This window comes from Pseudorca crassidens, chromosome 13 (genome assembly GCF_039906515.1).
Source record: "Pseudorca crassidens isolate mPseCra1 chromosome 13, mPseCra1.hap1, whole genome shotgun sequence".
Lineage (NCBI taxonomy): Eukaryota > Metazoa > Chordata > Mammalia > Artiodactyla > Delphinidae > Pseudorca > Pseudorca crassidens.
In genome coordinates, this window is record NC_090308.1 from 38,754,253 (window position 1) to 38,777,313 (window position 23,061).

At 35.3% G+C, this 23,061-nt stretch overlaps 1 long non-coding RNA gene across 9 annotated transcripts in view; it reads right to left on the reverse strand.

The window, feature by feature from the left end:
* The window catches only part of LOC137204586 (uncharacterized), a 142,377-nt gene extending 130,790 nt beyond the window's left edge, over positions 1 to 11,587 (reverse strand). For all 9 annotated transcript variants that reach the window (XR_010933735.1, XR_010933732.1, XR_010933733.1 and 6 more), the window contains exons 1-2: positions 11,341 to 11,587; positions 808 to 938 (exon numbers count right to left, since the gene is read on the reverse strand). This is a non-coding gene — a long non-coding RNA (uncharacterized lncRNA). The remainder of the gene's footprint in view (positions 1 to 807; positions 939 to 11,340) is intronic.
* Between the last annotated feature and the right edge of the window lie 11,474 nt (positions 11,588 to 23,061).

The window sequence follows — 23,061 nt, forward strand, 5'->3', positions numbered from 1 at the left end:
AGTTTGGCTGAGTAAAGAAATGTTAATGATCTGTCTAGCAGTTGAATTTAAGCATACTACCTTGCGATTATGCTGCCAAAACAAATGAAAATTCATTGCCTGCTATTGGAACCAATTTAGTTAGGTAACACTTCATTTTTCGGGCATCATCAGGGGAATGAGTTATTCCACTTAAGTGAATTTTCCACATAAATGCTTCAGAATTATCTTTTTAAAACAGAAATCAAGGCATGTTGGTTTCTTATTGAAATCCTTCAGTGACTGCCCATTGTCTAAAGAATAATGCATTGCTTTATAATCTACCATTCCAGTTTCATCTCCCTTCAATTCCCCTACCACCTATGATCCACTTTAATTTGTTCACCATTCTCTAGACCTATCATGCTCTTTTAACTTTTTGATTCCCAGATGCTGTTCCATGTGGTCATGACTCCTCAACAATTTACTAGATCTCTTCTCTCTGCTTCCAGGGCCACAGTACGTTTCCAGTATGGAAGCCATACCATATGGTGATTTTTAATTTCTATGTTAGCTTCCCTCACTAAATTGGGACCTAACAGTGGTCAGGGAACACACCCCTCTCCACCTTTATTTTTTAATCTTCATATCTTTAAAGACTCATTTAGTGCCTGAAAAACAGTGTTGTTATATTTATATTTCCTGTGGGAGCTGTAACAAATTGCCAAAAACTGGGTGGCATAAAATGAAATTTATTCTCTCGTAGTTTTAGTTTCTAGAAATCAGAAATTGAGGTGTCAGCAGGGCCATGGTCCCTCCAGAGACTCCAGGGGAGAATCTGTTCCATACCTCTTTCAGCTTCTGGTGTGTATCAGAAATCCTTGGCATTCCTTAGTTTGTAACCACAGCACTTTATCTTTGCCACCATCTTTACATCACCTTCTCCTATGTGCATCTGTTTCAAAACTCCATCCACCTTTCTAAGGAAATACATACGATTTCACTTAGGGCTCACCTGGATAATACAGGAGAAGTTCTTCCTCTCAACATCCTTAACTGAATCACATTATTAGCCATATAAGGTATACACAGGTCCTAGGCATTAGAACATGGAAACATCTTTGGGGGCCATTATCAGTCTATCACAGATACTTAATGTATTTTAAACTGAATTACCCATTCAAATGCTAAAACTTTCCAAATATAAAAACATTAAAAAAAACTACTAACTCATATCTCATGCTTAATTGCTTCCTTAATTAGAACATAGTATTCAAACCATATTTTCATATTTTCTTGATACTAGTGTTTTCTGATTTTCAAAATAAATATACTTTCAGTCATGGATTAATGTTAGGCTTCTAAAGTATTTAGGAAAGCTCTTTCACTGCTCTCCAAATATATTCAGACTGCAGTAGTTATTGAGTATCTACGTAATGAAGAGCTATACATGCAAATAATAGTTCTTTCTTCAAAGAAGTTACTGATTAATGTGGAAAATAGACATGGAAGCAGACCTATATCAATAAAATATGCAACTTTTGTGTGGCTAAACGTTAATAAAACCATTCAGCTTTATGTATGAGCAGTTGACATTTGGTTAACTTTCTCTCTCTGTTCCCCTGGAAACCTGGTAAAAGCAACATATCAACTTTATTTTTGATAACGTTGGTTGTGGTAAAAATTGATTGATTAGCAAATTCCATCTAGACTTGGAAGAAGTATGAATTAGCCATATTAAGAATAAATGAGGGGATATATGTATACATATAGCTGATTCACTTTGCTGTATAGCAGAAACTAACACCATTGTAAAGCAATTATACTCCAATAAAGATGTTAAAAAAAATAAAAGAGAAAAAAAAAAAAGAATAAATGAACTATAAATAATTGAAGAGGATGCCATAACAAGATTGCCAGGAAGTGCTAAGGGCCTAGCTGGGGTTGGAGATGAGAATTCATGGTTGATCTAAGCTATATAGTCATGTGATTTTTCTCCAGCAAGACCTGGTCATCCAAGTACAGGAAAAGGCAAGATGAGTTTGTAGTATTCTTCAAGGTCAGAGTTTTGCCTGGTTAGTTTTAGTGGAATAATTTGGGTACTAGGAACTTAGAAATGCTGGCTAGAGAAATTCTGGTGATAAACCATGGGCTCTAGGGAATGAAAAGTAGATAGAAAAGGATTGATAAATTAGAAGGAAATGGAGGCCTCAAGGGCCTTTGCCCTTCTCAGTGGTAGAAAGATGTTGTCAACAAGGGCATGAGAAACTGAAAGGAAAAGAAATAGTGATTGAGGAAGAGTTGTTTGAAAGAAACCAAACAGGGAACTATTCCCTGTGGTGACAAGGATGTGCATTGGGAGGCGGTGACTGAAGCAGAGAGTAGGTTGAAGGTGGCTGAAGCTAAGAGGTTCAGAAATTATAATGCTATTGTGTAGTTGGATAATATGACTAGATGTTGAGATGACTCACAATAAAAAAAGCACTTGGGGTGGAGACAAGACTGAGTCAAATGGCAAATTTCCAAAGAATAGGAAGAGTTGCTCAGTGTCAGCAGATGATAGCAGCCAAGAGGAAGAAAGAGACTCAGAAAACAATGAGTTATTCAATGGTTGCACAAGGATACTTAGCATAGCATTTTGGTAATTAAAAAAAAAAGGAGAGAGAATTTTAATGTCCATTAATAGAGACTGGTTAAATTATGGTGCAGCCATATTGTAGAATCCATATTGTAGAATCCACTTAAGATTGAAGTGGATCTGTTTCTACAGATGTGGATGGATGTCAATAACACATTGTTGGGTGAATAAAGTTGTAGAACAATGTATGTATTTTAAATAAAATCTTTGTGTATATGTACTTGTGTGTATAGAAAATGTCTGGAAAACACCCCAGAATTCTAATGTGATTACTTTTGGAGAATGGGACTTGAAGTGGGGAAGATATCCTTTTGTACTTTACGTATTTTGTATTTTTCAAAGCTTGTATCATTTTTTGTAATTAGCAATTTGAATAAACTTTGAGAAAGTAAAAAAAAGAAAAAGTGAACAAACTAACCAGAAATCTATTCTTTCATATAAAAATCTGGAGAAGCTCAGATTGACTAAATCTTTCTATTTAAAATAAATAATAGCCACCAAAAAAATCCACAATGAGTTATTACGTAGAGATGGAAGAGAACTGAAGGGCTGGGAGAGAAGCAATGCTCTCTCTAGGCTCTGAGGTGGCTGATGGGTAGGAGAAGAGACACTTTGCACTAGAGCAGTGGCATTGTGGGAGAGGAGGCTTTGTTCATAATAGTGAAGTAGAAAAAGCACTTTCAGACGGGAATGGTGAGTGTTTACAGTGGACAGAGATTCCAGAAAGCCCTGTGACATGAATTTGGGTTGCAAGAGAAGAGCAGTAGGGAGAAAGGCAATTAATTGTGCAGAAGATGTAAAGAAAGCATAAGGTGATGATCCATTTTTTCAAAAGGCTATGTTCAGGAAAAAGCAGTGACCAAAAATTAACAGAGGAAAGATGCATGCATGGAATTGATGGCCTGAAATATCCCAACTTTGAAGCCAATCATTTGGGTGTAGGGCCCTCAGAGGTAACTGGCTTGGTTTTAGCAGAGCAGATGAGAAATATCACAAGGTGGTGAAGGACCAACCTCAGCTGCAGGGGATTGGTGAGGATTTGACACATCAGTCACTTCTTACTGCTGTCAGGGTAAAAGATGTTTTTTTATGGTAAATTGTATCATCTTGAAATCTACTGCTTTTTAATCTGAGACTGGAATTGGATAAAATTTTTTTTTTCTAGAATCAGACAACTTCTGTTCAGTATAATTTTTTTTTTTTAAAAGAAGATGTTGGGGGTAGGAGTTTATTAATTTATTTATTTTTGCTGTGTTGGGTCTTCGTTTCTGTGCGAGGGCTTTCTCTAGTTGTGGCAAGCGGGGGCCACTCTTAATCGCAGTGCGCGGGCCTCTCACCATCGTGGCCTCTCTTGTTGCGGAGCACAGGCTCCAAACGCGCAGTCTCAGTAGTTGTGGCTCATGGGCCTTGTTGCTCCGCGGCATGTGGGATCCTCCCAGACCAGGGCTCAAACCCGTGTCCCCTGAATTAGCAGGCGGATTCTCAACCACTGCGCCACCAGGGAAGCCCCCCAGTATAATTCTTTTAAAAAAATCCTTACTCTTTTTCTGGTTTTCTTCCTATGATTTTAGTGTATTGGATAGATAAGATGTTTTCATGTTAAGATTTTAGAAGATAAAGTCGTTTCTTTTGTAACATGCTGCATAATTTTCCCCTTATATATTGAAAATAAAGATTTTCATTATTAAATTGGTAGATGAAATTATTTAATTATTGCTTAATATTTTTTTAAATGTTAAAAATTACCTGCTCAAGGTAAAGTTCTTAGTTTGTGGGAGGAAGTAGTGAGTCAAGCACTCATTAGTTTTAGGGCTAAAATCTAATTATTTATCCATGTTTTATTAACAATATAACCTTGAGTTTTTCTTTTTTTTTCTACTTCTCTAATCTTTTCAGCTGGGAAAAGTCAAGCCCAGGAATCATATATCTGTGACTTGGGCTGTTCTATTCTAATATCCTATCTCAGAGACTCAAAAACACTTGTATCCCTTTGACATATTTATATTCTTCCAATTTAGAAGAGTAATAATAACTTTTAGGTCCAACATTTCCAGCATTTTGCAATTTGATGGTTTAGAACATTTGGTTTAGACTTAAGGACTTTCCACACTTGCAGAGATATTCTCTTCCTTGTAGATCATTAAAGAGTTCTCTTTGACCTGAGTTAATTTCCCCAGATAATCTCATTATATTCTTGGCACCATAAATTCATAACTTAAATTGTGCTAACTAAAAGCTGTGGTATTTAATATTTTCAGTAGACCTACTTACTTTTGTCTCCTGTATGCCTTACATTGACTTTCTCACTCCAGGTATGTTAAGAATAAGTGATAAATGTAATACTGAGATTATAAAGTACTTCCAAACCTATCACGATTTTTCAAGAAAACGTCTTGACAGTAAAGGTCACATTTCTTTTATTAATTATAGAACTCCCCCTCCAGTTTTATTGAGGAATAATTGACAAATGTATATGTAAAATGTGATGATTTATATACGTATACATCATGGGATGATTACTAAAATCAAGATAATTACCATATCCATCACTTCATGTAGTTAACTATTTTTTGTGTGATGAGAATATTTAAGATCTATCATCAGCAACTTTCAAGTATACAATATTATTATCTATATTCTTATAGCTAATATATTATCTATTAACTATAATATTATTTACTAGTCACCAGCAGACTGTACATTAGATTCTCAGAACTTATTTGTCTTGTAATTGAAACTTTATACCCTTTGACCTACATTTCCCCATTTCCCCTTGCTCCCAGGCCCTGGCAATCACCCTTATGTTTCTATGAAATTTGCTTTTTCTTTTCTTTATTATTTTTTTTAGATTCCACATATAAGTGATACCATACAGTATTCATCTTTTTTCTGTCTCACATTTTATTTAGCATAAGGCCCTGCAGTTTCATCCATGTTGTCACAAATGGCAGGATCTCCTTTTTTTTATAGCTGAGTAATATTCCATTTTATATCTACACCACATTTTCTTCATCCATTCATCCATCAGAGGACATTTAGGTTGTTACCATATAGTACTGGCTGTTGTGAATAATACTACAATGAACATGGGAAGGCAGATATCTCTTTGAGGTACTGATTTCATTTCCTTTGGATATATATCCAGGAGTAGGATTTCTGGAATATATAGTAGTTCTATTTTTAATTTTTTGAGGAACTGCCATACTACTGTTTTCCATAATGGCTGTGCCAATTTACATTCCCACCAAAAGTGTGTAAGAGTTCCCTTTTCTTCACATCCTTGCCAACATTTATTCTCATTGAATATATATATATATATATATATATAAACTGAAACAATCCTAAAAAAGTAATTAAAACCTGTCTTTTCTTTGCACTTGTACAGTAGATTTAGGGCAAAAAAACCCAGGAAACTGACAATAGCCCTTGAAGTATCTTACATGAATAATTTTCCATATATGATAAGTTTTAAAATGAAATGTTTACATTTGTGATCTTTAAAGCAGACTAGTATAGGAAGTCTGTTTCATTCTACTAAAAGTTTGGAAACAAATATATTTAATTTTTAAATTTCTTTCCAAACTATATTAGTGTATTTAATTAAAATAATTTCAGTTTTTTAGGCAAAAAATTATAGCCGAGAAAATGGACTACATTTTTCTTCATTTTTATTTCTCTCTCTTTTATATGTTTTTCTATGCAAGCATGATTATTAAACATGAAAAAGTTAAAGTTACTTGAATCAAAAATAATCTTTTCTCACTTGTTATATCAATTTTATGAAGTTAAATGAGAATTATTCTCTTCCACACAAATTTTGAAGAGAAGCCGTTATTGCTCCTGCTATCTCAGACCTGGAAAAAGTTTATTATGATCAAAACTTTAAATTAAAGCGAGAGAATACAATGACTCATAAGTAGATAAAAATGATGTCCCTTAGCTTATTCTTAAAGTTATTCTTAGAAATTTATTGGAATTATATATATATGTATATATATTTATACATTTCTTTTAAATAGTGATGTTATCAGATTTAACTATAACTTTTATTATGGAAATGAGTGCAGTATAATATGGCAGATGATATTACCTTTTTATAAGAAATGATTACAGGATTCGAATATAACGGACTCTGAGATGACTTGCCGGAGTGCAAATGCATAAAGATGATATTCTCCCAAATAATACAGTACCTTAAAACAGCTTTCCTAAGACCATGCAAGTGTGTAGCTATCTAGTGACTAGGGATTTAACAAGAAAAGGGTAATGTCTTTGATTTCAAACTGGTTTGGATCTAATTTAATTGAGTTGTTTAATAATGTTTTCTTTTAAATAGGAGGGGACATTTTCTCTGCAAATTCTAATCCTTTGGCTCTGCTATCATGTAGGATCTGCTATTAAGCTAGCTTGACATTTCACTTCTAATTCCTGGGCAAAGATTGCAGCAGTTTAGCTTGTGCAGAAAGGCACATGTTTTTTCGCTGTTGACATTTCACTTGATCATTTACTATCTCTTTGAAAAAGTGACCTCCCAGCTTTGCTCTTTATCTCTTCTCTCTGTCAATTTCTACCTCTCTCAGTCTCTGTCCTCTGGAAACCCTTTCATCAACAAGCGCAGCCCTGCCCAGCTAGCAAGCTAATTCTAATCTGAGCAAGAAGTGCATTAAAACTTATGAATCCACCAAGCCTGGAATTATTCCTGCTATTATCTGGGGCTTCAAACTAAACTGCACAATCTTTGCCCCAGAGGGAGACATTACCTTTATTATTCTGGTCAGGAAACAAATCTGCCCCTGCCCCGGAGACACTAACTTCCTGAGTGCTCAGTAAGTTGAATGGAGCTTGTCCTTACAGATGGACTTAATTCATACAACTGATTTTCTGCTTAGATTTTCCTGTCTAGGATAAATTTCTGCCCCAAGCATACTCTCCTTGACTGGAGCCCTTACATCTTACCTAATTTTGCTAATCTTCTTCACCAAGATGCTAGTCTTTTCCTTTCTCCCAATCATCTCTGCCTTATGTCCTGTTGTGAATGGGCTGATGACATGGACCCCAGACCCCAAGGACTGCATTTGAATCAGACTTAGATATGAATGTATGCAAACATGCACCACGTACAACTTCATCACACCTCTTTGGGCTTTTGTCAGACTGTCCAGTAAACCTCACAATCTATTTTATTTAGATTTTTTCCTCAGATACCGTTGCTGGGGGGCAATTCTTCGTAGCATTTCTATATGACTGTGACAGCTTTTTTTCCACGCTATCTTTTAAAGGTTGTTTGTATATCAAACAGTCTTAGAAGATAGAGTCTCAATATACCCTGTAGAGGTAGAGGGCAGATTTGTGTCCTGAACAGGATAGTAAAAATTTTATCTCCCTCTTGGACAAACAATGACACTGTTATCTGGCATCACTCTTTTTAAGACAGTATTTTCCTGAACTCGAGGTTCAACAAACCCAACTGTCTGCCCAGCATCCACCAGGGCCTCTCTAAACTGCCCTATGGTGTTTGGGGGTGGGGGGAGAACTGACTTAAACATGAAACTCATGTTTCTTGCTGTGCTGTGAGTGAAAAAGCTCTTTGTCTTTGACCCAGGAGTATGTCTTCTGCTAGCATGTGTGAAAACTGAGAAAGGCTAAAATCTCAGACTCTTCACAGGTTTTGCAACTATTCACCCCTTTTTCTGTGGAGTGGAAAGAATGCAGACTTTAGAGTAAATTGTACCAGAATTCAAATTCAGTCACTTAGCTGCTTTGTGATCTCATATAAATTAAGAAGCCCTGTCAGTCTCCTCATTCATACCATGAGCTAACGTTGTTAAGGATTAGAAAGTGCATGTATATAGAAATGTATATGTGTATACAGCTTTGCATATTTCATGGATCATAGAGGTAAGGATTGAAGCCAGGACATCTGGTTCTCAAAGCCACGTTCTTTCCACTGTGCCACATGGATCTGATAGGAAATACCATTTGCTATATTGACTAACCCTCTTTTCTTTCTCCTGTTTCACTAATTTCAGAAATAACTATTAAAAATACACTTCACTGTTTCTAGTTAACTTTTCACTAGATATTTTCAGAGAAAAGGAGGTATTTATATAAATTTGGAAGTATTGGTTGAATTGAGGATCTTGCTTCCTGGAAAATGACATTTTGTATGCATTATACATTTCCCCTTAAAATTTAAAGAGCTGTAATCCTTTAAAAACTTCACCTCTTCCTCTTCTGTTGTATTACAGATGATATCCAGACAGATTTTGCATTTAACTTTTACTGGTTGAAATTTTCAAAGTACTGTTCTGCTCTTGCCAAATTATTCCCACTTTGCAATCATTCACTTAGCCCTAAAAGCTCCTCAAACCTACAAAGCTGATCAGATATGTTGTGTGACTAATTGAACCTCTTAAAACATAGTAATATTTTTAGAGAAAACTCTTGCACTTCTTCTCAGGAAGTCATGTATTCCATACAGTTGCATATCATTAGTATGATGCCATTTTAGAGACATGTGAAAAAATTAATTAGATTATTTATTCTACATTAAGGTATATCATACCTACAATAAAGATCAAATTAGAAGTGTTTATATCATCTATTTTATTTAACATGGGTCTCCTTTAGAGTCCTGTTCAGTTAGTACCCTCCCTGCTGCATCTCAGTCTTCTCTTTCAATGAAAGTTATGAAGGCAGCATTTGCCTTTCCTTAAATTATTAAACTCCTTTCTTTATTCAAGGAATTTTTGAAATCTCATTTCCTTGTCTGGCTATGACTTGGGAAAGTAAGTGTGTTTCCTTAGTTTGTCCCTAACTAAATAAATATGCAATTTCTTATGATTTCTGTAACTATCCGACCATATGCATTTAGATATGAAAAATACAGATATATTTATCTGTCAATTCACATAATGATTCTGTTTCAATAATTTGCATAATGCTTAGCTCCATTATATCACTACTCTTGAATTTAATGATTGCTAAGTGGCTGAAATAATGTTCACTTAATTTCATCTGTTTATTTATTTGCAAACTGCCTATTCCAAAACACGATTAATGTTATCTATAAAAATATATATACTATAACTAAATATTAAATAAATAATAAATAAGAAAATTGGGGCAAACAGAAAAGAGCCACATATCTGGCTATAAGATTTCACGCAAACAAAGCAAATTGAGCATTAGGATTCCTGTTCAATTAAATGTCCATGAAATAATAAAAATATTTTCTCATTACAAAAGTAATTTTTTCTTCTTAAATATGAACTGTACAATGTAATTAACAATGTTCTCAGCCAAATATTTATGCCAGCTGTCTTAGTCTTCTCTGGATGCCATAACAAAATGCAACATACTGGGTGGCTTAAACAACAGGAATTTATTTCTCAGTTATGGAGGGTGGGAAGTCCAAGATGAAGGTGCTGATTCAGTTCCAGGGGAAGATTCTCTTCCTGGCTTACGCAGGGCTGCCTTCTTGCTGTGTCCTCTCTTAGCGAGAGTTCTGGTGTCTCTTCCTCTTCTTTTAGGGTCACTATTGGATTAGGGTCCTACCCTTATGACCTCATTTAACATTTACCATCTTCTAACAGGCTTTGTCTACAAATATAGTCATACTGGGAGGTTGGGACTTAACATACGAATTTTGGAGGGACAAAAACATTCAGGACACAACAGCTATAGCAATATTTCATAAGACCAGTTCTTATAAAATCCTTAAGTATAGGCCAAAGACAGTATCCCAAGTACATTTGGGTAAATGCACAACTGGTGTTCATTTTGATAATAGCTAAATCTAAATTTGAAAACAACATAAATATTTACTAGCAGGATATGAACTAAAGAAATTTTGATATTTTCATACAATAAATTTTATGTAAATATTGACTCTATTTTCAGAGAATCCTTAATTAGGTGGGTAATCATGAAATGAATGTTAGTGAAAGAGTGAGGATACAATCTGTTTCTGTCTTCCATATCCCAACTGTAGTAATGTGTAGAGGAAACACAAGAACAAAAGATTAACAGTGATTAACTCTGGGAAGGGAAATCTGAAGTGATTTTATTTTCTTCTTTATACTTATAAAAAAAAGTTTCCACTTACAGTGATTACACATAATGTTTATATAATCAGTGATGGAAAACAGTAGATGTTAAGAAACAAATCATCTGACTTCTGACCATGAAAGAAATCCAACTACTGGCACAACATTTAAGGCACCATGACCTATTTCTAATCATCCTTTCTGCCTTTCCTTTCTCTTCATAGATCCCATCCCCTGGTCAAACTAAATTTCTTGCTGTTAGATGAATAGCTATTCATGCTTCTTTAACCTCTGTGCTCATGCTATTAGCTCTGCTTCCACCACTAACTCTGCCCCTCACCTCTAACTGTTAAATTCTATCTAGTGATAATCTCCTCACTCTTCACCAACTGAATGAATTGTCTTTACTTCCCTAAACTCTCCTTGAACACACCCTTCCTACAAACTTCCAGGTTACTTTTGGCTTTTTATAGCAGTAATCAACTTACAAGAAAACAGTATTCATATAAGTGAGTTTTTTCTTCCTTTAAACTCATAGTTCCTTAAGATCAATCTTTTCCTACTCATTTTGTGTCCTTCCTGGTGGTGCTCAGCGTAGATATAGCAGATGTTTCAATTATCTACTGCGCTGCATAACAAACCATCCAAAACTTAGTGACTTAATAACAGCAACTGTTTTATTTCTTTAGGACTTACCTGATCAGTTCTACTGCTCCACATGATGTTGGCTAGGACTGCAGTCACCTGAGGATTCAAATGGGCTGGAATAGACAAGATGGCTCACTCAAAACTTGGTCATTGATCCTGGCTGTAGGCTGAAAGCTCAGCGGGGCTGGTCTACCCGAATATCCTGGGCTCCTCACAGCATTGTGGCTGGATTGCAAAAGGAAGCATGCCAAGAACAAGAATTAATGCTCTGAGTCAGAAAACAAGAACTGCCAGTCCTCTTAAAGGCCAGGTCTGGAATTGTCACAGCGCATTTCTACCACGTTCTATTGGTTGAGGTAGTCAGAGATCCGGCCTAGATTCAAGGAATGGAGAAATAAGTGCTACCTCTCAATGAAATAAGTGACCAAGGACTTGCAGCCATTTTGAATGACCACAGCAGGTAAGCATGTTCATTTATTCAGCCAATACTATGGAGCACCTATTATGAACATTATTTTAGGCACTGAAGTTAGAGCAATAAGAAAAAAAAAAAAAAAACGAGAGAAAAACCAAACAGGCAAAACTCCCTGCTCATTGTGAGTTTTTACCAAGAAAAGAAAGAAAATAAAAAGTAAAATATATAATACATTAGAAGATGATAAGTACTATGGGTGAGGTGACCTTGTTACAGTGTACCCATTGCCTATTTGTCCCCATGTAAATATTAATAGCATCATTTTCCACTCTCAAAAGTATCTTGATTTGGACAAAAATTTATTTGGCCATCCTAACTGTGGTGAAAAATGAAGCAGAGAAAGGCATAGGGAGTGTAGGGTATTGGAGTCTACGTTTACAAATAAGATGATCAATAAAAACATCACTGAGAAAGTGACATATGAGTAAAGATCTAAAAGAGGTAGGGGAGCAAAGTGTGTGAGTATATTTATGTGCTTAAGCCCAGTGAAAATTTGCAATTTATGTATGCAGATGAAGAAAATAATTTTTGTTGTACTTTGTAGATAAAATTTTCAGCCTTTTGCTTCTTCTAAATTAGTATGCTCTGCAACTAATGTGATTAATCCAAGGTACTCAAGTCCCCCTAATTCTTATTTGTGTCTGGAAGTAAATTTGCATGTTACATAAAACTCACTTTCGTATTGGAACAGCTTCTGAAATGAATTAAATTCAGTTTGGGCACATGCTTCCTTAACCAAAAGTGAAAAAAGACACCAAAGGAGCTACTTCTAAAAGCCACTTGTCGATTTTGCAGCATATGCTATTTGGAGAAAATTATGAAATATTAATGTTGTTCACCAGGGGGTGCTATAGTCATCTGAAATGAAGTACAGCAGCACAGACCAACCTTCAGGTATTCCCAAGAGCTTAGACTTTGGAAACGTAATTTTTAAAATGTTCTCCTTTTTTCATTTTTCTTTCCTTCTTTTCCATTCTCCTCATATTACCTCCAACTCTACAAAATGTATCACTTTAATGATGCTTTATGTCAGCTAATATTAAAATCTGTTGAGATCACTTGAGCCATAACTACTGATAGCAACCATGAACCATAATAAGCACATAAGTAATTCACAAAATGATGCAGGTATATCTAAGCAAGTATGATGTGCTGAAATACATTTCCTGCCTAAAAATTACCTTCATGTTTTTACCGTGGAAAACACTAACATCTGGTTATTACACAATGTCCTCTAAATGAATAAATACATAATTATACAAATAAACAGATTTATGATGATGATAGTGTGCCTTTTGTCCATGGGACTCAAAGTTTATATTCAAATGGGAGAATAAAAAGAATCATTGCACCATAAATTACGATAAATTATGAACCAGTTAAGTTACCTTTTCCCATAAGCCAGGATGACCTGGTTTTACTGCCCATAAATGTAAATAATAATAGTACTTATCTCAATAGGTTGTTTTGTGGATTATATAGGTAATCCACGTGAGACCTCTAACACAGTGCCTGGCACATAGTAAGTCATTATTGTTGTTTTTTGCGGATCTAGAGTTGGACTATCTGGGTTCAAATCCTGCTATACCACTTAATATCTGAGTAACATTGCTTAGGTTATTTAATCCTTGTGTACCTCTTTTTTAAAAAAATTAAAATAGTGATAACCATAGCATTTATCTCAGATTTATTGAGATATTTAAATGAAACAATACACATAAAGCATTTATCACAGGGCCTTTCTCAGTACACGCTCCATGATTATTATTACCAACTGGCTGTACCATTTGATCAACTACAACATCTTCTGTATTTCCCAGACTTTACTGTTCCTTTAAAATACCCAGCCATGTTCTGCTTGATTTCTCTGATGCTGACTTTTCTTTCCTTGGTCTAAATTGTCTTTTCTTTGGTCTAAATTGTCTTTTCTTTGCTTACCCACATTTGGGTTCCCTTTCCAACCAAGTGATATGCTATCTGCCATTTGATCTTCAGGCATGGATGTTACCCAAGTGTCTTTGGACAGCTTCAACAGTCCTTTCATGTGGTACTGAAACATCTTCATTTCAGTTCTTTACTGCCCTTTTTCCTAATTATCAAATAAATCATTTCCATTAAAAAATGATTTGGAAAGCTCACAGATGCACGATTGAGTAGAAAAAAAGGCAACCATTATATTAAGAGCATGCGTGGATTTGGTTCTGCCACTTGCTAACTGTAAGGTTTTGGATCACATGCTCTTTGGAAAGCCTGGGGCCCCTACCAAGTGTCATGGTCACTTCAGGCTCCAGCTTACCACCTTCAGCAGATTCTCATTTGAAGTTCTTCTTTGTACCTATCCGAGCTTCGACCCATAGGTGAAATCAGTATCTATCTTTGTGTTTCTCCCAAATACCCTTCTCTTATAAGGACTTTGCTTGTGTGAGACTCTAAGTGAAGGTCTTAGAGGACCAAACCGAGTTTACTTCGGCGAAGCTAAAGTAAATCCTAAAATTGACTATTAGAAATTCTTATTCTTTAAAGTTTCTGGGTGATTTCCTTATGTTATTTGGCTCTATCTCCTACTACTTTTCCTCCCTTCCCTTCTCAATCTTATTTCTCCCATGAGAGAAAGAAAACAAGTTCTCCCACTCTCTCCAGCAGAATAACTTGACTCTCATCAAACATATTGAGTTTTCTATTTCACACTACTTTTCCCATATAAATCAAAAACCTTGTGAACAACATGTTAATGGCTACATATTATTCCATAATATTGAAATACATCATGTTCTTAATCAGCAATGGTTTGGACATTAAAACGTTTCATGTTTTTTACTAGTATAAATTAATCTGAAGTTAACACTTCTTTGTGAATACATTTTTGCTCACATCTCAGATTATTTCGAGAATACTTAGTTTAGTGTTTACCCATTAAAAGCTTGATAAAAATAATTTTTTTTGCTGAAGAAATATTCTTAATTTAATAAAATACAATTATTAAAAACTTGGAAAAATTTAAGAGCATTTTATTATTTTTTTCTTACCTTTCATTTCAAAATCAGTTCCCACCTGTGTTGGTATTTCCTGAAAAATTGGCTTATTTTATATGTCATCTGTGGAAGTTTGCACTACCTGTGGTGATCATAAAACAGTAGGTACTATTAGCATATACAAAACACTGTATTGTTTTCCTATCTTCCTTGCATATTATTATCTTGCCTCTTTTGGGATAATACATATTTCAACCCACAACTCATTTAGTCCCCCAGTCAAACATTCCCCATCCCCCAGCTCTGTCTCCAGGTGCAAGAAAGCCTTTCCCATTGTCCTTCACCAAGGGCTGCAGTAGCAGTGGACTTACTGGACAGGACACTTCCCTTTCCTCTTCCACAGGAGCCTAAGGAAGGGTATTTACACCCAGTAGTAGTAATGGGGCATCATTGCGTGGCTGGGGCAGGCTGTGAGTGGAGGACAGGGGGAGGGGCCTCCTACCTGCTAACACTGCATTCCTGTTAATGCTCAAGAGGACTGGAGATAGTGGTAGAGTTCTACTTGAAGTGACTGGAAAGTTCCCTATGCTAGTTTGCAAAAGTTGGTAGAGTTGAACACTCTTACATTGTCTTTGGGGAATAATTTCCCCTGATTGACAATAGCCTGATATCTAGAAGATGATTCTTTCCAACTGTCACAGTATAGGGTAAAAATGGCACTGAAATGGCAAAAGGTAAATTATACTAATAATTAAGGTGTGATACAAGTGAAGTTGTTTCTATCTGTTGGCAAATAGCTTGTTTCACTTCTATTGCCCTTTTTTTCCATTCTGTACCCTGTATTTAAAGAAATAAGAAGGCAATAGGAAATAATTCTAATTTCCAATCCAAATGTAGTACCACATAAGGGCTGCTATGAATACATGCTTTTTGCATTCTCCTTAGGCACACAGAAGGAGTCATTCTTCCTTGTACTCCATTTTGTCTAGGTGGTACATAGAATGTTAAAAAGACCAGGGATTCAGATCCCTGAAGACCTTCTACATTCAATTGTGTACACTGGAATGAGCACATGAGAAGAATAACATGATTTCTCAGACCTTTCACAGTATGTGTAGATGAATGGTGTTCAATAGGCAATACTGTTAACTTCTCAACAACTCCCCCAAGGGTCTCTTCCGTGCTGGCCTTTTCCATCTATCAGAATCAATGTGTTGCCAGACAAAGAACCCTGATTCATTTAGTGTATGCTGGTCACTCATTATCCTGGCAATGAAGACTCTGGTTAGAAAGTTTATTAGATTTAGAGATTGATGATCGTTGAGGGCTGGAGTCTGAGTTTTATGAATGCTTTGTAGCTTTCAGCTTTAATGACTAACAAGGGAAGTATTCCTTAGGCCCCTGCTGTTACATGACACAGGCATCAAAAAGAGACTCCTAATTAAAAAGAACCAGAACCATTTTGCTCTGAGTTCTGGGGATTGGTTCACACAGTTTGGGAATGAACAGACTTTTTGCTTGAATCAAATCCAATAATTTTGTTTAGATTTGGAAGAGCTCTTGGAATTTCTCTTCCAATACTTAGTGGGCAAGTTAGAAACATTAGTAACATTTATCTGGGGGCCTCTTCCATTAGCTGAAGTGTGGGCTAGTGTTGGGAGCCAACGTTCAGCAACCACAGGGGCTTTCTGGTATAGATCAGTGGTTGCCTGCCCCTGTAGCAGTGTTTTCTGCTGTTGCTATCTGCTAAATCAGAATTATATCTCCAACACTTGTCTGAAGTCTTCCTAAGAGCTACCCCATTTATAAGAATAAGAGTAATGAAGATTCTAGAACAATGAGCACCTACTCTGTACCAGGCAATGCTCAGTTCTTTAAATATATAATCTTACTTTAATCTTCAATACATGCCACAGGGTAACTAATAATATTATTTTAATTTTTTTTATAGAGGGAGAAACAGATTTAGAGAGGTTTAAAAATGTATCCCAAGTTACTTAATAAGAGACAAAGTGAGGATTCCATTTTAAGTCTCTGATTCTAAAGCCCGTGATTTTAGCTCCTGTGTTATATTACTTAAGTTTACCTAAATTGGTTGTATGATGAACTATAGTAATTGAAAGATTGAAGTTCCTGAAACTTCACATTAGTTATAGATTTAAATGTTTACCTCCATGTGAATTTTCAAAACCTCTAGAACATTCACCTGAGTGTCAGCCTGTCTCGTTTCCGTGTTTTAGTGTTCCAAATCTGAGCAGAGGGAAATAGCTGAAGGCCAGTGTGATGCTCAAACTGGATAAACCTGCTGCATTGGCCTCTGGCTGAAAGCTTGAGAGAATAACAACACTGACAATTTTTGTTTTATAATGAGTATAATTATATTTTTAATAAACTTCAAGTGACTAAAATATCTTTCCTAGGGATCATAGCATCATTTAAAAAGTCTTTTTTTTTTTGTAGCATAATGTCTGTAGCTTTCACATATCTTTTTTCCTTATTATTCTTAGTGCTTTTATGGTCACAGAGGGTACATTACCACAGTGCCTTTTGAGGACAGAAGAGATAAGAAGGGTTTGGTTTTGACACTGATGCCAATTTAACCAAATAGGTTGAATACCCAACCTCTAAGTTTGAAAATATAAACTGAAAAGTGTATAGTGTAGTGTGAGAATGTAGTGTGCAAAGTATATCTAACTTTTCTTATATTTGTCTTTGATGTACCTAATTAACAAAGTAAGAGAGCCTTACTCCTGGGAGGCTTCTGAGGGTGTCATTGAATTTCACTTTGGGGCATTTTCAAAAATATAGGGAAAAGATCACTTAAAAGAAATGATTCATTCTTGTTGGGTTGCATTATGGCATTACTTATACCTTGCTGTCAGTGCCATTTTAAAGTTTAGACCCTTCGATTGCTTGGATTACTAAGGTTAGCTAACAAGCTATTAGAAATGTAAACTTAAGAGAGAGTCAGTTCCTAGGATGTGAAAAAGGAAACTCTTTATCACCCTCTTCTTTTTCCATCTAGATTTTTGCTCTATTTAAAGGGTTGCACGTATATTATTTTACAAGGAAATGACCATGCCAAATGTCCTTCTTATATCAATTAAAGTCAACAAATTCATCTGGGGCACTGACCTTGTGCAAGACATTGAATGAGGTACAATGTCCACATTGGCTCCTGTCTCTTCTATCACTAGGATTAATAATCCTTCTATAGTTTCAGTCCCACCTCAGATTCCTGTTATAAGAGAGAAAGAAGTGAAGAGTTTTATTTTCTTTGTTTTCTCTGAACCTAGTACCTTGGTACGTATGTACCTGTCGTACCTTCAAGTTTCCAAGTGCTAGGCTTTCTTTCTATGAGTTCCTTGTATTCTATGTGGGTTGCCCTTTACTGGGGCCTCTACCCACTAGCAGCCTCATATTGCACAGATCATCCAAGTTTGTGTGGGTTCTGGAGAGGATCTTATTTCCCTTCTGTTCCTCTCTGGGCTTACCTCTTGGTTAATTGAATGTACTTTCTTGACTTGCACTCTATAAAAACATTCATATTTGGTACCAAGTCTTCAGGCAGCAGATACCTGTACTCCCAAATTTAGTTCTCCAAAATCTAAATTATAAATCTCCTAAGCCTTTGCTATTTTATTCTGCACTTACAAAGATTTCTATTTTTTAAAAAATCTGAACAAAACAGTATAATTTGTCCTTCAGTTAGATTGTAAATACTCTTCAGTAGTCTTCATTTCTTTAGTTAATTGTTTGCCACTTTTTGGTCAAAGTTAAATGGAATGCTGAGTCTAAGTTGTATATTTATGTGTAATCATGATAAAATCCTTCTGTTTTGGCTATAAATATTTTACAGCACTCTTCAACATGAAGTAAAATGAGGACTTTATTCCTAATTAGGACTTCAGGAAGATTTTATGCAAGAACCTAGGAATTATTTTGAATCTTAGCCCTTCTGCTTTCTAATCATCTTTGTCTTAATCATACTGTTTCTTCTGTGTTATTTTCCTATTGCTTTGAATTTTCTGGAGAAACAAAAATTGCTTATGTGAAGGGATAACTATTTGGAGGGAAGTTTACTCAATGGATCCAATGACCGGTTTTGGGGTGGCATTAATTGCTTATATCTTAGTGATACAGAGGGGGTCTTGGTGGCAAGGCAACTTCTCGAGGGTGACAGATTGTTTTACAAAGATTGGGATCTAAAAATTAATGAAAAAATTTAAAATAACACATTAAGTATGTAGCAGAGCAAAAATTCTTCTCTACCTTCTTTGGGTTTCTGGCTATGCCAAAGAATTAAACTGACATAAGACAAATTAACAGGGCAAAATTATACAAATGTTATTGAATTTTTACATGCACATGGGAGCCTTCAAAAGAGAAAGCCTGAAGAAGTGACCAGAGCAGGAAGCTTTTACATCTTTTAGACAAAGAAGCAATACATTTGTGAAGAATTGACAAGACAAAGGGGTTTGAAGAAATAACCAGGAAGATAAGGGTTAGTTTAACAGCCTTTACAGCCCTAAATTTCCTGTCTCTGGTGATAAGGTTGTCTTCTATTCTCCGGGCACAGGGAGGGTGCCTTTCTCATAGAATTTTTTTTTTTTTTACATCTTTATTGGAGTATAATTGCTTTACAATGGTGTGTTAGTTTCTGCTTTATAACAAAGTGAATCAGTTATACATATGTTCCCATATCTCTTCCCTCTTGCGTCTCCCTCCCTCCCACCCTCCCTATCCCACCCCTCCAGGCGGTCACAAAGCACCGAGCTGATCTCCCTGTGCTATGCGGCTCCTTCCCACTAGCTATCTACCTTATGTTTGGTAGTGTATATATGTCCAAGCCTGTCTCTCGCTTTGTCACAGCTTACCCTTCCCCCCCCACCCCGATAGCCTCAAGTCCGTTCTCTAGTAGGTCTGTGTCTTTATTCCTGTCTTACCCCTAGGTTCTTCATGACATTTTTTTTTCTTAAATTCTATATATATGTGTTAGCATACGGTATTGGTCTTTCTCTTTCTGACTTACTTCACTCTGTATGACAGACTCTGGGTCTATCCACCTCATTACAAATAGCTCAATTTCGTTTCTTTTTATGGCTGAGTAATATTCCGTTGTATATATGTGCCACATCTTCTTTATCCATTCATCCGATGATGGACGCTTAACCTAAGTCTCATAGAATATTTATCTCCTGCTTTCAGGAGTACAAAGGAGGGTCAGAATGACCTTCATGCACTGGCTGTTTCTTAGGTACCTTTAATTCAAAATAATCAGTATACCAAAGTGACATATTTGGGGTTGCCATATTCTGAACCCCTTCAAGTATATTCTGTGCTCTGAGAACTCCAGTATTAAATTAGGTGGAGAGCTCTCTGTTGGAATAAAGGCAGATAAATGTGTTCTACACCCTGACCTCTGATCCACATGCATGACAATAAAGTTAGCCCTTGCCCTTTATTTGAATGCATTGAAATTATGTATCTAAGAGTGGGTCTGCCAGTTAGCTCCTGGCAACAGGACAGGGATTCATGTGCTGCATGAGGAGATGAAGTACATGTGCTGAGCTCTGCGGACTCCTTCAGTCCTTTTGGCAGCAGGACCCAGGTCAGTGATACAACTATGCTGAACAATTGCTACTGCACAATTGAAAATCCTGCTCTATACTTCCTGCATCATCTGTGGTCATTCACAGTAAGTCATATGGCCAAGTGTGATGTCAGTGAGGCAGGAAAATATTATACTGCATTCACTGGCAAGCCCTGCAGGTCACATGGCCTGCCTCTTAATTCTTGAAAACTAGTATTTCATGATCATATATTTTATAGACTTCAGTTTCATTGTCTTTTAACAGTTATAGTATGAAAGAAAGCATACATCTATTGTTTAGTGTTCCCTTTCCTTTATAAAATATGGTATATATATATCTCCATAAACAATGTATTTTAGTTTCACTTGTTCCTTAACTTCATAAAAATGCTTTCATACTGAATCACTAAATGTAGTTCTCTGTGGCTTAATGTCATATTTGGCTCAATATTATGTTATAAGTTATGTAATTTTGGTTTATTTTGGGCTCTTCATAATGTTTATGTGAATAGGTATGTCTGTTTCTCCTCCAATACAACCCTGTTTTAACTACTAATAATTGCTAATAACTCAATGTTTTCCAGGACAAGAGTCCCCCCCACCTTATTCTTCTTGGTTAATCTTTGGGCTTTGCTTGTCCATATAAATTTTATAATCAGCTTGAAAAATTCTATGAAGAACTTTGTTGGGGTTTTGATAGGAATTGTATTAATTTTGCAAGTCTCTTTCTGTAAATTTGACATTTTTTTGGAATATTGAAGCTTCTTGTCCACTAGCAAGTGATTAATAAATACAGTAAATGGGGAATTTTTTGTTTATGTCTTCATTAATGCTTTATAGTGCTCTATATAGAGTTATTGTACACTTTCTTAGGTATATTCTCAGATACCTTATATTTTATGTGTATCTATTTGTGTGTGTATTTAGATGCAAAAAACATGTAGTATATATTTTATATAATATATATAAATATAGATTTAAATATATGTAATATATAAATATATTTTTGTGTTACACATAAAATATTTAAATTATATCCATGTAATATAATTTAATTAATACTAATATATTGATTTTAAATCTGGCCAGTTTGCTAAGTGCTTATATTATTTAAAACAATTTTCTGGTAGATTATTTTGGGTTTTCTTTGGAGATAAAAGAATCAAATAACGTCTGAATAATAAAAATTTGTTTCTTACTCTTAAATCTTACTTTATCTTCATCTTTTCTTAATAAGCTTGCTAGGACCTCAACTCTAATGTTCAGTGCTTTGTCTTTGATTTCAACCAAAGTTATGCTACTAATTGCCATTAAAATATTTACTTCTGTTCTTTAAAAAAACTGAGGTATAACTTACATATGATAAAATCACACTTTAATAAGTATGATTTTTAGGTTTTAGAGTTGTGCAAATGTCTCCACAGTCTAGTTTTGGAACATTTCCATCAACCCAAAAGTTCCTTTGTTCACATTTGCAGTCAATCCCCACTCCCACCTTCACTACTAGGCAACCACTGATCTGTTTTTGTTGTTATAAATTTGATTTTTCATACCATTTCACATAAATGGAATTATACAATATGTAGTTCTTTTGTGTCTGGGTTTTTTATTCAACAGTGTTTTTGAGGTTCATGCATGTGTAGCATGTTTTTATTGCTGAATACTATTTCATTGTATGAGAATACCACACTTAGTTTATCCATTCTTCAGTTGATGGACAATTGAATTATTTCTAGTTTTTGCTACTATAAATAATGTTGCTATGGACATTTGTGTATATGTATCTTTGTGTACATAATTTTTTATTTCTCTTGGGTAGATTCCTAGAAGTGGAATGGCTGGGCTGCATAAGTTTATGTTTAATATTTTAGGCAACTGCCAAACTAGTTTCCAAAGTGGTTGTACTATTTCACATTCACAAGTAATAAACGAAGTTTCCAGTCTCTCCACATGCTTGCCAATACTTAGGTAAACTGGACTTCACCAAAATTAAAAACTTCGAGCTTCAAAGGATATTAGCTCTTACAACTCAACAGTAAAAAGAAAAATAACCCATTTGAAAATGGGCAAAGAATTTGAATATACATTTCTCTAAAGGAAATATACAAAGGCCAATAGGAACATGAAAAGATGGTCATATAATTATCCATTAGGGAAATGCAAATCAAAACCACAGTGAGATATTTCTTCAGATTCATTAAGATAACTGTAATAAAGACATACAGTAACAAGTGTTGGTAGGGATTTCGAAAATTGGAATCCTCATCCATTGCTGATGGAATGTAAAATGATGTAACAACTTTGGAAAACAGTTCAGCAGTTCCTCAAAAAGTTAAGCATACAGTTACCTTAATATGCAGCAGTTACACTCCTAAGTATATACTCAAGAGAAATGAAAACTTATTTTCACACAAAACTTGTGCACAAATATTGATAGAATTATTCATGATAACCCAAAGTGGAAACAACCTAAATATCCAAAACCAGAATGGATAAAATATGGCATATTCATACAATGGAATATTTTCAGCAGTAGAAAGAAATACATGCTACACATGGATGAACCTTGAAAATATTATGTGAAGTGAAAGAAGCCAGTCACTAAAGACCACATGTTGTATTGCATTTATATGAAATGTCCAGAAGAGGCAAATCTCTAGAGACCAAAAGTAGATTAGTGGTTGCCTAGGGCTGGAGAGAGTTGGGGATTACATAGGTAGTGATTTTTA